This window comes from Dama dama, chromosome 12, assembly GCF_033118175.1.
Source record: "Dama dama isolate Ldn47 chromosome 12, ASM3311817v1, whole genome shotgun sequence".
Taxonomy (NCBI): domain Eukaryota; kingdom Metazoa; phylum Chordata; class Mammalia; order Artiodactyla; family Cervidae; genus Dama; species Dama dama.
In genome coordinates this window covers 78,949,093-78,965,190 of record NC_083692.1, presented here as the reverse complement: position 1 = coordinate 78,965,190, position 16,098 = coordinate 78,949,093, and the positions used below count along the sequence as shown (strand labels likewise).

Sequence of the window (16,098 nt, the reverse complement as noted above, 5' to 3'; positions counted from 1 at the left end):
TTATCCAGACCACAGATGAAGCAACCACAGGACTACCATTTCTTGCCTGGGGCCTGCAGGTGTGTTTTTCAGCCTGGGTCCCTCAGCAGGAGGGCTTTCTCTTATTAAGCTCTGGGGTTTTTGTTCAGCTTTTCCTATTACTTCAACCACTGTGAGTTCCCAGAGAGCACAGAAGTACTTTGCAGAGTCTTCCAGCTGTAAGTCTGAAATGGTGAGGCTGATGGATTTATGCGATCTCTGAACATTTATAGAGTAGCGGCCATCCCTTGCATTCTGGCTAGAAGAACCCTGACGAATAAGGTAAATCATCTCTCCACTGGGAAGTTGTTTATACCAAAAAAATGGTGTAACTGCTCAGTCTTGTCTCATAGCGACAGCTCAGGGTGACTACCTCCCCAACTTGACTGGAAATGTCTGGCTGGTCTTGAGTAACTCTCTGGGCTACACTGGATCCTGTGGGGGAAATCAGAAAACAGAGATGGAGCAGTGAATAAAATAGTATAGGAATTAGACTGAAAAACCCAAGCTGAAATCATAAGATGTTTGCTTCTCTTTTAGAATACCTACCAGAGAAGATGAAGGCCAGGAACACCCAGGGCAGACTGGAGGACAACATGAGGCATGGATTCCCCTGCACAAATGTGCTGAGTTCTGCCTCAAGCTGAGAGTTCAGTGTTTCTGTGTGCCTGGCAGCACATATACATAGTATCCAGTTCCTGTGTGACTCCTTCAGACAGGAAGTGGCGTTTCTCATGTTCATAGGTAACATGGTCTGTGCACAGACAGGGGAAAAAATGTCTAGCTCACCACAAACATTTCTTTGTCTATTTTTCTTTCATGGGTAATTAAATTAGGCTGAGCCTGAAAGGGGGCTTTGCAAAAGCAATTATTTTAAAGGTTTGAACTGAGTGGAACTAAAGAACAAACAAGTTGATTTTCACTTATAATTATTCCACAGAATAATTTTGCCATCCCATTTAATATAGTATTTTTTGTTTTTTGTTTTTTACATTTTTATTGGTGTTTGGTTGATTTACAGTTTGTGTTACAGCAAAATGAAATGTGCTTTGACAGAGAAATGAATAGAATGTGTTACTTATGTACAATGATATTGTTGTTGTTCTGTAGTCACTAAGTGGTGTCTGACTCTTTGGGATCCATGGACTGTAACCTGCTAGGCTCTTCTTTCCATGGGATTTCCCAGGCAAGATACTGGAGTGGGGTGTCATTTCCTTTTCCAGGGATCTTCCTGAGCCTGGAATCGAACCCATGTGTCCTGCTTGGCAGGTGGATTCTTTACTGCAGAGCCACCGGGGAAACCCCACAATAAAATTCCTCAGCCATGAAAAAGAACAAAATAATGCTGTTTGTAACAAAATGAGCAGACTAAAATAAGATTTAATATAATCAATGAACCCTTCTTATAATCTACTTATTTACTAGTCATTCATTTAGCCTATACTTACATTTCTCCATCCAAAATTTAAATACTCTATTGAAAAACTCACAGACTTTTGGTGAAAGGCAGTATTTTAAAAATTTTTAAGATTTTTTTTTATAGGTTTTAGGGCTCTATTTGGTTTTTTCAATACATAAAATCATTTTGACATCAAATGATTAAACATCAGTCCTTCTAACTTTCAAAGTCTATTCTGTTTTTTATGTTTGTATGAATTTATAACCAGAATAAAATAATTATTCTTTTGAAACTTGATATTGAATCTTATTTATCAGACTTTAAGGAGGATCAGGAAATCCAGTCCCATTCCTTCCACAAGTAGAATTGTACTTCTTAGATCATGTGTCTTAGAATTTTCCTCATGTTATTTTTTCTGTCCCACTGGCCCAAAGTGTTCAGTCTTACTAGCTAGTTGCTTGTTATTTTTTTCTTTTTGTTAAGTAAAGTTAAGATAAGCATGTCAGTTCTTTCTGTGCCATAATACTATAATGCGCTCCAACAAAACTTGGTATCTACAGACTGCAAGCACACAGTATATGTCTATAGCATAGAAGGTGATTACTGAAATTTTGTAAACTGTTACCTGTTCAGTTGAATGTAGCTGTCAATTTTCCATTTGGTTTTACCATTTTAATGTATGTATTAATATAAAAGAACCAAAGGCAAACAAATAGTAGAAAGGAAGTACAGACAAGGTCTTTAAAGCAGTGCCAACTCCTTGCTTTTAAGTTGCTTGAGCGGTGTTGTTAGCGACTGATGCATGGAGGAGAGTGCACGTTTAGTTGAGACATCTCCTCTGTGCCATTTCACCTCTGAGCGCTGACAGGCAGCTGATGCCCTGGTTTGCATGACCAAACCTACTTGTATTTAAGTAGAAGAGATCACGAATGTCCACGGCAACTGGGCAGCAGCATGCTATTGTATATGTAGCATATATAATTATAGATATTATATATATACACCAGAAAATTGATATTGATAAAGTATTACTAAAATACAGATGATAATCTGATATATCAGCTTTATATGCACTCTTTTTTATGCATAGCTCTGAAATTTTATCACAGGTATAAATTTTTTTACCATCACTAAAATCATGATGCAGAATTGTTCCATTTCTCTAGAGAAAATCACTTTCACACTGTCTCCACCCCTGCAACTCCTAGCAACTACTGATCTTTTCATCTCTATATTTTGTCCTTTTGAGAATGCTGTTTAAGTAAATTTATACATTATGCATGCAATTGTAGTAATATGGTATGTAAGCATGTATCATGTAGTCTTCTGAGATACTTTTTTTCACTCAGCATTGAGATCCATCTAGGCTGTTGCATGAATCAATAGTAAGTTTGTTTTAATCACTACAGACTGTCCCCAACTTGTGATGAATCAACTTAGGATTTTTCACATTACAGTAGTGAGAAACCTAATATGCACTCACTAGAAACCATGCTTTGTATTTTTAATTTTTATCTTTTCCCATGCTAGCAACGTGCTGTATGACATTCTCTAGTGATGCTGGGCAGCAACAGGAAGCTGAGCTCTCAGTCAACCCTGGGATCATGAGGGTGAACAACTGATACACTCACAACCATTCTGTACCCATACGATCGCACAGAGTCGGACACGACTGAAGTGACTCAGCAGCAGCAGCAGCAGCAGCACCCATACAACCATTCTGGTTTTTTTTTTCTTTTTTTTTTTTCATTTATTTTTATTAGTTGGAGGCTAATTACTTTACAGTATTTTAGTGGGTTTTGTCATACATTGACATGAATCAGCCATGGAGTTACATGTATTCCCCATTCTGATCCCCCCTCCCACCTCCCTCTCTACCCGATCTCTCTGGGTCTTCCCAGTGCACCAGGCCCGAGCACTTGTCCCATGCATCACTTTCAGTGCAACACCTTTAAGATTAGGCCAGGCAGAACTGTGATGCACAGTAGGTTAAGTATATTATATGCATTTTCCACTTACAACATTTTCAACTTAAAAGGATTTATTTACACTTAACCTTATAGCAAGTTGAGATATATCTATAAATAATATTATACTGAATGGGTGTACCACAGCATATTTATCTATTCACACAATGAAGAACATTTGGCTGGGTTCCAGTTTTTGGCCATCACATATATAGTTTCCATGAATATTCAAGTACAAATTTTGTGTGAGCCTAAGTTTTTCATTATTCCATTATAAATGCCCATAAAGGAGTGTGACTGCTGAATTGTAGGGTGGGTGAATATTTAAGTTTATGTGAAACTGCTAAGCTGTCTTCCAGAATGATTGTTCCATTTACCCACCAGCAATGTATGAGTGATCCAATTTCTCTACATCATTGCCAGAACTTGGTATCATCATTATTTTTCATTTTAGCCATTAAGAAATATGTGGAATGATATTTCATTGTGGTTTTAATTTGTATTTCCCTGATGGTTAATGATGTTGAACATATGTTTACATGCTTATTTCCCTAACACATGGTTCTTCCACGAAATGTCTGGGTGAACGATTTTCCAATTGAACTACTTGTTTTCTTCCTGCTGAGTTTAGACAGTCATTGTTTTCTGAACACCATCCTTTGATGAAAACACGTTGTGAAAATATTTCCTGCCATTCTGTGGTTTGTCTTTTTCATTCTCTTAATAGTATCTTTCACAGAGCAAGCATTTTTACTTTTGATGAATATTTTATTTTTTATGGATTGTGCTTTGACGTCATGACAAAAACCATTTTGTCCAACACTTGGTACTGAAGATTGTTTTTTTTTTCATAGTTTTATAGTTTTGGATTTTACACTTGGCTATATGGTCTGTTTTGTGACTTTCCTCAAATTTTTGTATAAGGTGTAAGATTTAGGCCAAGATTCAGTTATTTGCCTAGGAATATCCAATTGTCCCTAAATCATTTGCTCATAAGACTATCATTTCTCCATTGAATAGTCATTGCACCTTTGCCAAAAAATTAGATTTGCCCACTTTCTCCCATCCCCACTTGGGATGAGTCAGTAGCATTATCCTGTTAATGATTTTTTATTATCTCCTTTTATTCATTTTTGTTGAACTTTTTATCTTGTATTGGACTATAGCCAATTAGCAATATTGTGATAGTTTCAGGTGGACAGCAGAGGTACTCTATCCTTTTAACACTGCAGCATCTATTCTTTACTTTTTCATTCTTTATATTTCTAATTTGTGTTTTCTCTTTTTTCACCATGATAATTCTATCTAGGAAGATAATTTTTAGGAATATAATCATTTTAGCAAAATTAACTTTGTATCCCATATTTATTTCTATTATTCTATTTCTGTTTTACCAATCAGACAATTTTATTATTTTCTTATTTCAGTTTATATTAGCTGTAATTTGTTCTTCTTTTGCTATCTTTTTTGTTGAAAGCTTAGATAATTGTTTTGCAGCCTTTTTCTTTAGTAGTATAGGTATTTAAAAGAGAAATTCCTCCTATATTAGCTGCATCTCATAACATTTATATCTATATGTTCTCACTATATTTTCTTTCACAATATTTTCTAATAGCCAAGTATTATTTCTTTAACCTATGGGTTAAATTAAAACCTAAATTTTAATGCCTCAATTTGAAATATTGGGCATTTCTCAAGATGTCATTTTGCTATTGATTTTCTAAGTCAATTCCACTTTTGATCAAAGAATAAATTCTATATAATTTCAATTTTCTTAAATATATTAAAACTTTTATGCACAAACTGATATATGTGTGTGTGTCTGTGAGTATATTTCATCTACATGTCAGGGCATGTCTGGAACCTCAGCTGCAGGTTTGGGTACAGGCTGCAGGTACCTGGGGAGCACCGTGCACTTTCTGCTCAGAAGTAGGCAGCTGAGTCCCCAGGCTGGGAAGTTGTGATGTGCAGTGAAAGCTGTTTGACACTCTTATTGAGGGAAACTGAGTCTTCCTTTTTATTCACAACCAAACATATGGTTATCAAGAGTGCAGGGCCTTTACCAGAATGTTGCTGATACCATTCCTTTAATATTCCTCATGTGCTCAGTCATATCCGACTCTTTGTGACCCCAAGGAATATAGCCCACCAGGCTCCTCTGTCCATGGGATTCTCCAGGCAAGAATACTGGAGTGGGTTGCCATTTCCTTCTCCAGGGGAATCTTCCCTACCCAGGGATCGAATCTGGGTCTCCCACATTGTAGGCAGACGCTTTACTGTCTGAGCCACTAGGGAAGTCCGTGGGAAGTAGTCAAATGCACTCTTCTCATAAGTACAGTTCAGAATGGAAATCTCTCTTTCCTGGACTGTCAATGATTGAGGGCTCTGTTTGAGATTGAGAGCAAAGACAAGAGTCTATTTTTGCATGGGTGTGATTGTGAAGAGAATGCTGTTCCCATCTCTAAATTCAAAATGTTTTAGATGAGAGAGACTAAGGAGCAACCACGAGAGAGAGAAATATATTATACCGGTCAGTTTTCAGTTAAGGCCATGTGGAAGGAATTTTCACAGAGGCTATTGCTTCCTTAAATAAAAGGGAGTGTAAAGATAATCATTCCAAAGCTCCTTTATAAATGTTCCTCTCTCTCTCCCATTTCACCAGACTTTGAAGTCCAAAGACAAGATGAACTTCCTTATCTGTTGTTACAGCAAACCAGAACCAAGCACCAGATTCTGGGATAATGTTAGTGATAAAGATGTTGGCTAATAAATCTCACTGCCTGCATAGCATGCCACGGTGTTTCAGGAGCCCTTTAATATTAAGGATATGGCAGGTACTGTTCATTGTCTACAAGTAGATTTACTTCTTCATCCTTACCAGAATCCCAGTATTTTGTTTGTTAGCAATGTTCCTAGAGAAAAATTCGTACCTTCCCCAGACTTTCATAGCTTGGGATCAGCTTGAACTCTATTGTAATCAATAAGATGTAAGCATCCTGAGCGATTTATCACCCTTTCCTATTCACTAGAGTTTTCTACTTTTCCTAATAATGCCAAATGTCAACGTGTTGCTACCTTGATACTACATGTGTTGCATGCATGCGAAGTCACTTCAGTCATGTCTGACTCTTTCTGACCCTATGTACTGTAGCCCTCCAGGTTCCTCTGTCCATGGGATTCTCCAGGCAAGAATACTGGCGTGTGTTGTTATGCCCTCCTCCAGGGGATCTTCTTGACCCAGGGGTCGACCTGAGACTCCTGCGGTTCCTGCACTGCAGGCGGATTCCTTACCGCTGAACCAGCAGGGAAGTCCTGATACTACATACCTAACATCAAAATCACACATTTGTACCTCGGATAGATGAAAAAGACAAATGACACATTTCTCATTGATGGTCTATGAATAGAAAGTCAATGCTTACACATGGTCAGAAGTCATGCTTGTTTCACAAATGTGTTCTTACTTAAATACTTCAGTAGCAGAAAAGGAAAACTAGAATGAAAACACCTGAAATTTAGTTTTAGTTTATTGTTACCTTATAACTAATAATTAATAAGAGATCATTATGTATCATTTTAGTTTTTATTGGAGTTTTATATTCATATAAGAAAATGTAATATAAGGGTATAGCAAGGTAAATTTTCACATAACGAACACCTTTATAAACAACACTCAGATCAAGAAACAGAGCATTACCAGCCCTTCAGAGTTCCCTTTATGATACTGACCCATTTAAAACAGTATTCTGATTTCTACCAGTATAAATTAGCTATGTCAGCTTATGCATCTTATGGGAATGACATGTTTATTGACCATTTGAATATCTTCTATTGTCAAATGCCTATTTCAGACTTTTGTCTTTTCTATCAATTTGTTTATTTTCTTGTTGATTTGAAGGAGATATTTTGAAATCAAAACGAGCTCTTTGATAGTATGATAATATATGTTATAGCTAGTATTTGCTAATATAATATTTTTATAATTAATAATATTAACTTTGATAACATAATAATACTGTAAATATATTCACTAGTTACCCTTTAATAGATTTTCTAGCAATCCTTTTAACTCTTGAATACTTTTAATGGCAATTTTAATGTACATCAGTTTTTAAATGAAGGGTAGTTGGTTTACAATGTTGTGCCCATCTCTGCTATACAGAAAAGTGACACAAAAGATGAATGTATATATGAATATAGACTAGTTTTGATGCTTAGCCATGTTTGTGTCCTGTTTAAGAAATGTGTACTTAACACAAGTTTTGTATTTTTTCCATTAACTTCATACATTATTCTTACATTCAGATCAGCATTCTGACTGCTATCTATATATGATCTGAAGACCATAATACACTTTTGTATAGGAAACATGATGGAATGTCACTTACTGAAATGAAAATCTTTTATCCTTGGTGCATAAAGGCAAATGTTTTCCAATTTTTAGTGTAATACATTTTCAGTATTAATTTTATCACAAAATTTTACCTTGTCACCCTCTCCATCTGCTTATATCATTCTCCTTTATTTCAATTCTTCTGTTTTTAGAACTTTTTTTAACATTTTATAGTTATCACATATTTATTACTTGGATGATGCAGTTTTCTAAACTTTCATTCTAATTACTAAAATGAATTATTTTCACAAGTTTTCTCCTCCTTTTTGTGCCCAGGATGCTTTCTTTTCCAAGTGCTGTATTGTGTGTACACTTGTTATTAGTTAATTTGAAAGTCATTTAGTATGTTGCCTGTTTTATGCAATTCTGGTGTAACAAATGAATTAGATATATGTCTTACTTTAGATTCAGTCCTTCAGATGTGCAAACAGGTAGAATTTGTAAAACATTAGAATCCTCAGTGTGCATTGCTAACAATCTCTTCCTGATTCTATTTATTAATGTATTAATTGTAGGGAAAAATAGTTAAAAGACACAGTGAGCCAATGGAGCTTCAAGTTCCTAACTCCTGTTATTTTTCTTGTGAGATCATCTGCTCATGGTGAATCTCTATTGGTAGAATTAGTGATAGAACTAATGACAGTTCTATTAAACAGTACTCATTAATTCTGTAATTTCTAAAGATAAGTTCAGTAGAATGTTTTAAAGCAGGACACGTTTGGTATAAGGATAGCACATTTTTTTTTAATTGGTAAGTATTATTTCTGAATGAAGATGAAGAAAAAGCTTTTTAAAATCTGTTCACCACTTTTGGGTTGGCAAGCACTGTGCTTCCAATGGCCATTGGTTTGCTGAAATACCATATGGACTTTTAACACCTTTGTTGGCTTATAGTTATGGAAGATGTCGTGAATGACAATACCAGTTGATATCCAAATAACTATTTTCTGTATCCATTTTTCTAAAATTAGGAGAATTCCCTGCCTCATTGGGGGAATGAGTTAAGTGCAATTTTAATCTTTCAAAATATCTGGTGTCAACCACTTTATGAGAAACACAATGTACTGGGAATTTTAATGGAAGAAAGAATTTTGTGTTGGAATAAACTAAAGTTTCACAAGAAGACCTTAACAAAGTACTTGAGTACCTGTTTCACTAACAAAGATAGGAAAGAGGCGTAAGAGGAAAAAAGGAAAAGAGAGAGGGAGGGTGGAAGGAAAAGAAAGGGAAATAGAACAGGATTAATGAGTTTATGAATGAATAAGTATCTTCAAATATACCCCTGTCTTCATTGTGAAATCCGTGTGATGCTGACTCTCTTCTATTTTTAAAAAGATCTAACTCACCCTTTAATATTTTATTGCATCCCTAGCAATTACTAGTAACATCAGTCATAAATATTTCTTTACTCAATAAATATTTGTTGAACACATACTATTTGTTGGGTACTATGCTAATTACTGAGAATACTTCAATAAACTAAAGGAATGAAAAGATATGTTTCATGAAAAGTGAGGTAAGGAAACAGAAAGTGAGCTCAAAGTCCGTGAATAGGAGGAAATGAGTGAAAAGTGACTGAAGGGATATGCTGATATTTGGAAAATGCTACAGCACCTCTCATTGTACTTGGCAAGATTGAGTACAAGTATCTGTTCCTTCATCTCTGACTCACAAATCAAAAGCAATTTCCAAAGCATAAACACAGCAATATATGTTTAGGTACACATCATATGCAGCAGGATCGATTTCTCAGTCTTTTTTTTTTTTTCATTTATTTTCATTAGTTGGACGCTAATTACTTTACAATATTGTAGTGATTTTTGCCATACATTGACATGAATCAGCCATGGGTGTACATGTGTTCCCCATCCTGAACCCCCCTCCCACCTCCCTCCCCATCCCATCCCTCTGGGTCATCCCAGTGCACCAGCCCTGAGCGCTTGTCTCATGCATCCAACCTGGACTGGCAATCTGTTTCACACTTGATAATATACATGTTTCGATGCTATTCTCTCAGATCATCCCATCCTCGCCTTCTCCCACAGAGTCCAAAAGTCTGTTCTATACATCTGTGTCTCTTTTTCTGTCTTGCATATAGGGTTATCATTACCATCTTTCTAAATTCCATATATATGTGTTAGTATATTGTATTGGTGTTTATCTTTCTGGCTTACTTCACTCTGTATAATGGGGTCCAGTTTTATCCATCACATTATAACTGATTCAAATGTATTCTTTTTAATGGCTGAGTAATATTCCATTGTGTATATGTACCATAGCTTTCTTATCCATTTGCCTGCTGATGGACGTCTAGGTTGCTTTCATGTGCTGGCTATTATAAAAAGTGCTGTGATGGACATTGGGGTACACGTGGCTCATTCAGTTCTGGTTTCCTCGGTGTGTGTGCCCAGGAGTGGGATTGCTGGGTCATATGGCAGTTCTATTTCCAGTTTTTTAAGGAATCTCCACACTGTTTTCCATAGTGGCTGTACTTGTTTGCATTCCCACCAACAGTGTAAGAGGATTCCCTTTTCTCCACACCCTCTCCAGCATTTACTTCTTGTAGACTTTTGGATAGCAGCCATCCTGACTGGCATGAAATGGTACCTCATGGTGGTTTTAATTTGCATTTCTCTGATAATGAGTGGTGTTGAACATCTTTTCATGTGTTTGTTAGCCATCTGTATGTCTTCTTTGGAGAAATGTCTGTTTAGTTCTTTGACCCATTTTTTGATTGGCTCATTTATTTTTCTGGAATTGAGCTGCAGGAGTTGCTTGTATATTTTTGAGATTAATCCTTTGTCTGCTGTTTCGTTTGCTATTATTTTCTCCCATTCTGAAGGCTGTCTTTTCACCTTGTTTAGAGTTTCCTTTGTTGTGCAAAAGCTTTTAAGTTTCATTAGGTCCCATTTGTTTATTTTTGCTTTTATTTCCAATATTCTGGGAGGTGGGTCATAGAGGATCTTGCTGTGATTTATGTCGGAGAGTGTTTTGCCTATATTCTCCTCTAGGAGTTTTATAGTTTCTGGTCTTACATTTAGATCTTTAATCCATTTTGAGTTTATTTTTGTATATGGTGCTAGAAAGTGTTCTAGTTTCTTTCTTTTACAAGTGGTTGACCAGTTTTCCCAGCACCACTTGTTGAAGAGATTGTCTTTTCTCCATTGTATAGTCTTGCCTCCTTTGTCAAAGATAAGGTGTCCATAGGTAAGTGGATTTATCTCTGGGCTTTCTATTTTGTTCCATTGATCTATATTTCTGTCTTTGTGCCAGTACCATACTGTCTTGATGACTGTGGCTTTGTAGTAGAGTCTGAAGTTAGGCAGGTTGATTCCTCCAGTTCCATTCTTCTTTCTCAAGATTACTTTGGCTATTCAAGGTTTTTTGTATTTCCATACAAGTTGTGAAATTATTTGTTCTAGTTCTGTGAAAAATACCGTTGGTAGCTTGATAGGAATTGCATTGAATCTATAGATTGCTTTGGGTAGTATAGTCATTTTGACAATATTGATTCTTCCCATCCATCAACACGGTATATTTCTCCATCTATTTGGGTCCTCTTTGATTTCTTTCATCAGTGTTTTATAGTTTTCTATGTATAGGTTTTTTTTTTTTTTTTTTTTTTTTTTTTTAGGTAGATATGCTCCTAAGTATTTTATTCTTTTTATTGCAATGATGAATGGTATTGTTTCTTTAAATTCTCTTTCTGTTTTCTCATTGTTAGTATATAGGAATGCAAGGGATTTCTGTGTGTTAATTTTATATCCTGAAACTTTACTATATTCATTGATTAGCTCTAGTAATTTTCTTGTAGAGTTTTTAGGGTTTTCTATGTAGAGGATCATGTCATCTGCAAACAGCGAGAGTTTTACTTCTTTTCCAACCTGGATTCCTTTTACTTCTTTTTCTTCTCTGATTGCTGTGGCCAAAACTTCCAAAACTATGTTGAATAGTAGTGGTGAGAGTGGGCACCCTTGTCTTCTTCCCGACTTTAGGGGAAATGCTTTCAATTTTTCACCATTGAGGATAATGTTTGCTGTGGGTTTGTCATATATAGCTTTTATTATATTGAGGTATGTTCCTTCTGTTCCTGCTTTCTGGAGAGTTTTTATTATAAATGGATGTTGGATTTTGTCAAAGGCTTTTTTCTGCATCTATTGAGATAATCATATGGCTTTTATCTTTCAATTTGTTAATGTGGTGTATTACATTGATTGATTTGCAGATTATCCACGAATATTATGTTAGCGATGCAGCTCACATCAAGGGCCGTCCCTATTACTTTCTCTGTCTTGTTTTCTAATTTCCTCTATATCTTGTCTCTTGCAGAAAATGTGTGGCTAATAGGGAGCTAAGGATGTTTTGGAATCCTGCTACAATCAGTAAAATATATTTCTACTGCTATTTGGATGTTAGCATGTCTCTTTACAGAATTAAGGATTATTGCTTTTCTTGAGTCACAACATATGCTTTTTATCCTAACACTTGACATTTCCCCCTAAAATGTGTTTCACCTTCAGCTATGGGAATTGTGATTCACTCCACTGACTTTCCAGTTGCCTCAGTATTTCAGGGCTTTCTTATTACTGTTGCTTCTAGTAAGGCCAGATTGAACTACACATGCTGAGATTTTGGAGCTTGACATTAGCAGATTTAAAAATGTCAATGTATGGCAAAACCCACTACAATATTGTAAAGTAATTAGCCTCCAACTAATAAAAATAGATGGAAAAAATAAAAAAATAAATATAACAGTTGGTCTAAGACATATTAAGACTGAAGATAGGCAACTTTTAAAATCTCTTTGACCTTTAGCTTTCTAATAGGTAGCAGAGATCTCAGAATAATTCACTAAATGGTAAGGAGGATTAAAAGATACATTTAGGGCTTTATAAAAGACACTGATTTTAAAGCAAAAAAGAAATACATTTTGATAGATTTGACAGTGTAAGAAATAAAGACAACATCATTTAAAAAATAAAGGTAGTATGTTAGAATAAAACATACAAGCAAACATAAAAGTCAAAATAGCATTTAAGATATCAAAATGATTTTAGCAAATAAAAATAAAACTAATCTAATGGAAAAAAATGGTCAAAAGATAGGAATAAGCATGTGATCAAAGTTGAATGAAAGAGAGCCCATATACAGAGAAAAAAAAATTGCTCAAAAGCACTAGGGTTTGGTAAAATGCTATAGATAAAGTACATTTGGATTGCTAAAATGAAAAAGGCTGATAATTCTCAATTTTTAGAAGATGCAAACTGCACCTTTTCACTCCCTGTTGGTTGAAGTATAATTGTTTATACCACTTGAATGGAAAGCTGTCACTTTATCAAAAAAATTTTTAATGCACCTTGTTTTGCAAACAGCCATTCCAGTTTCAGAACTTCCATTACAATAGACATGTCTCCATATATACAAAAGTCAATCTACAAAGCTGTATAAAGACAAAACTCTTTATGATAGCACAGTAATAGAAACAAATATTTATTAATGGAAAAGTAGTTAATAATAGAACATTTCAGAGTCCTACATAGACATTATAAAGAAATAATTGGACCACTTCCAAGGTGGCACAGTGGTAAAGAATCCTCCTACAATGCAAGAGACAAAGGACACCAGGTTTGATCCCTGGATCGGGAAGATCTTCTGGAGATGAAAATGGCAACCCACACCAGTATTCTTCCCTGGAAAATCCCAAGGACAGAGGAGCCTGGCAGGCTACAGTTCTTGAGGTTGCAAAGAGTCAGACATGAAAGAAAACTTTGGAACAAGAGAATTATTTGTATTTTTCTCACTTTTAGGTTGAGACTAACACATGAGAACCAACATTTTATTGACATGAGAAAGAACCATGAAAAATTACTAATTCTTCTCACTTTATTTCTATATTGCAATTAGGATTCTTAGTATTCCCATAATTCTTCTCAGACACATCAACCAATGAAACACTTCTTCTTCATCCTCTTCTTCTTTTCTTTATTCATCTTCTCCTCTTTAACCTCCCCTCATTTTCCTCATTTCTTACAGCTCTCTGACTCTCCTTCCAGATGACTCTAGATTTGCTCTCGTGACTGCTCCCCCACTGTGTCCCTGCTTCTTCCCACCACAAATACTGTACAGGTGCAGCCCCATCTGTCCCAGTGTGCCCCTCTCAGGACGCAGTAGTACACAGCGGTGTCTCTCAGGGTGACCTGGGGCAGGACCAAGGTGCTGGACTTTCTGTCTGAAGCTATGGTCAGAGAGTCCATGCTGCTGTTCACTATGTCTCGTAAGCCATGAATGACATACTGTGGACTTTGATTGGGATTTTGCCAATACCAATGTATATAGTTATTTCCACCAATGGTAGAGTGGTTACAAGGCAGATTTACATCCTCTCCTTCAGCACAATCCAAGGAGCTGGGCCAGGTGGTCTTAGCATCAGACACATTCCCAGGGGGATTAAGAAATCAAATTAGTTCCAGAGCACAAATAAGCATAATTCTATGGATCAAGGGCACAACCCTCCTGTAAATGTCTAGCCCTAACCGTTACTCCTGTGTTTCTATTTATGTCCTGCAAAAATATTATTGGTGTTCAGTATTGGACTTTAAGGAGATCAAGTCAGTTATCCTAAAGGAAATGAACCCTAAATAGTCACTGGAAGGACTGATGCTGAAACTGAAGCTCCAAAAATTTGTACACCTGATAAGAAGAGCTGACTCATTGAAAAATACCCTGATGCTGGGAAAAATTGAAGGCAAAAGGAGAAGGGGACGTAGAAGATGAGATGGTTAAATAGCATTACTGTCTCAATGGACATGAATTTGAGCATATTCCAAGAGATTATAGAGGATAGAGGAACCTGGCATACTGCCATCCATTTGGTGGTAAGAAGTTGAATACAAATTAGTGACTGAACAACAAAATTATAGAGACCAAAAATACGTGACAAGAATCAGAGATCCATAGGCTTTGTTCCATGGGTCCTTAGCTCAATAAACCAAGAGATTTCCTACAACCTGCTTACTGTTAAAGACTCTTCTGAAATTATGGTCATGGTTTAACCTGTCATGTATAAGTTTTTGTTCCCTAGCAAATCCATAGATCGGGTCTCAATTCCATCACTATAATGTTGAATAAAGCACAGGGAGAGGAGTAGAGAACAAATAACTCTGTGGCCCTTTGCTCTCAAAGTCATCCCTTGTAGACACAGAACACTTACCCAAGGTCAGAAACACGGTTACTCCAGTCAGCAGCCTCATACTTCAAGGACAATCCAGGATCGTGGGCTCAGAGCTGATCCTTGGCTTAAGGAGGTTCCAGAGAACAGAGGCAACAACTGTTAGTAAAAACTTACAACCAGTGCAGATATCACTGTATTGTTGCCAGGACCTTCTCAGCCAATGATCAAACAATCTCTTATCTAGGTCTTCCTCCCCTGTTTTAGTCATGTCCCCAAAAAATGGTGAAACATCCCCAGCTCACAGTGCAATCATCTCTGAAGTTTAATGTCTGCCTCGGGAAAAGTAATACCAATCACAATGATGTGTCTATGCACAACCATTGGTCTATCATTTGTTTCTTAAGAAATTGGCCGGTGCTCCATGAAGCTTGGAGAACATAATATTTAATCCCAGAAAAGTGTACTGAGCTCTGTGTTGTAAGATAATGAAAATTTCCATCCACATTCCAGAAAATGTATGGGAGATTCAAAAGTAGGCAGTGATTTGCTCTGGGAGATGGAAAAATTAATAACATTGAGACTAAAAGCTACACATCCTGGAAATCGGAGCTCTTGTAAGTGTTCTTGGAATCATGCAACTATCGCCATCTAGGTAGACATTTTTCGTACATCTGTTCTAACTGACATACATATATTGACATAGATGGTGTTCACCTCATCCTCCTTGAACAGTGGTCCATAATCCTCATGTTCCCTATGCCGATGCTTGTGGGTGTTGTGCAGCAAGGATGCTAAGGCAGAGGGATAGACAGAAAGAAAGGCAGAGTAGGTGGGGGTGGGGTGGAGGTGGGTGTTAGTGGTATAAAAAGTCGGAGGAGGGGGGAAAAAGGGTATAAGGAATAGAAAAGGGAAGAGATAATCAGAGGAGGTAAATGGGAAAGCAGTATTAGGGAGGAACATGGAAAGGGCTTAGGCTGTTGGGCTAAGATCCCCTGAATCCTTCATCACACACATTCAACAAGGGATAAAAAGCTCAAGTTGTCTAAAGAAGGTGAAAGCATGTCATTTTTCCTTTTTTTGGCGCATCAATTTCCCTCCCTTTCTCCCAGAAAGAAACACTGTTTTCAGATGAATCAGCCCCTTCTTGTGA

General features: G+C 36.5%; 1 pseudogene; it reads right to left on the bottom strand.

The window, feature by feature from the left end:
• On the bottom strand, window positions 1–660 carry LOC133067088 (T cell receptor delta variable 1-like; annotated as a pseudogene).
• Window positions 661–16,098: the final 15,438 nt, after the last annotated feature.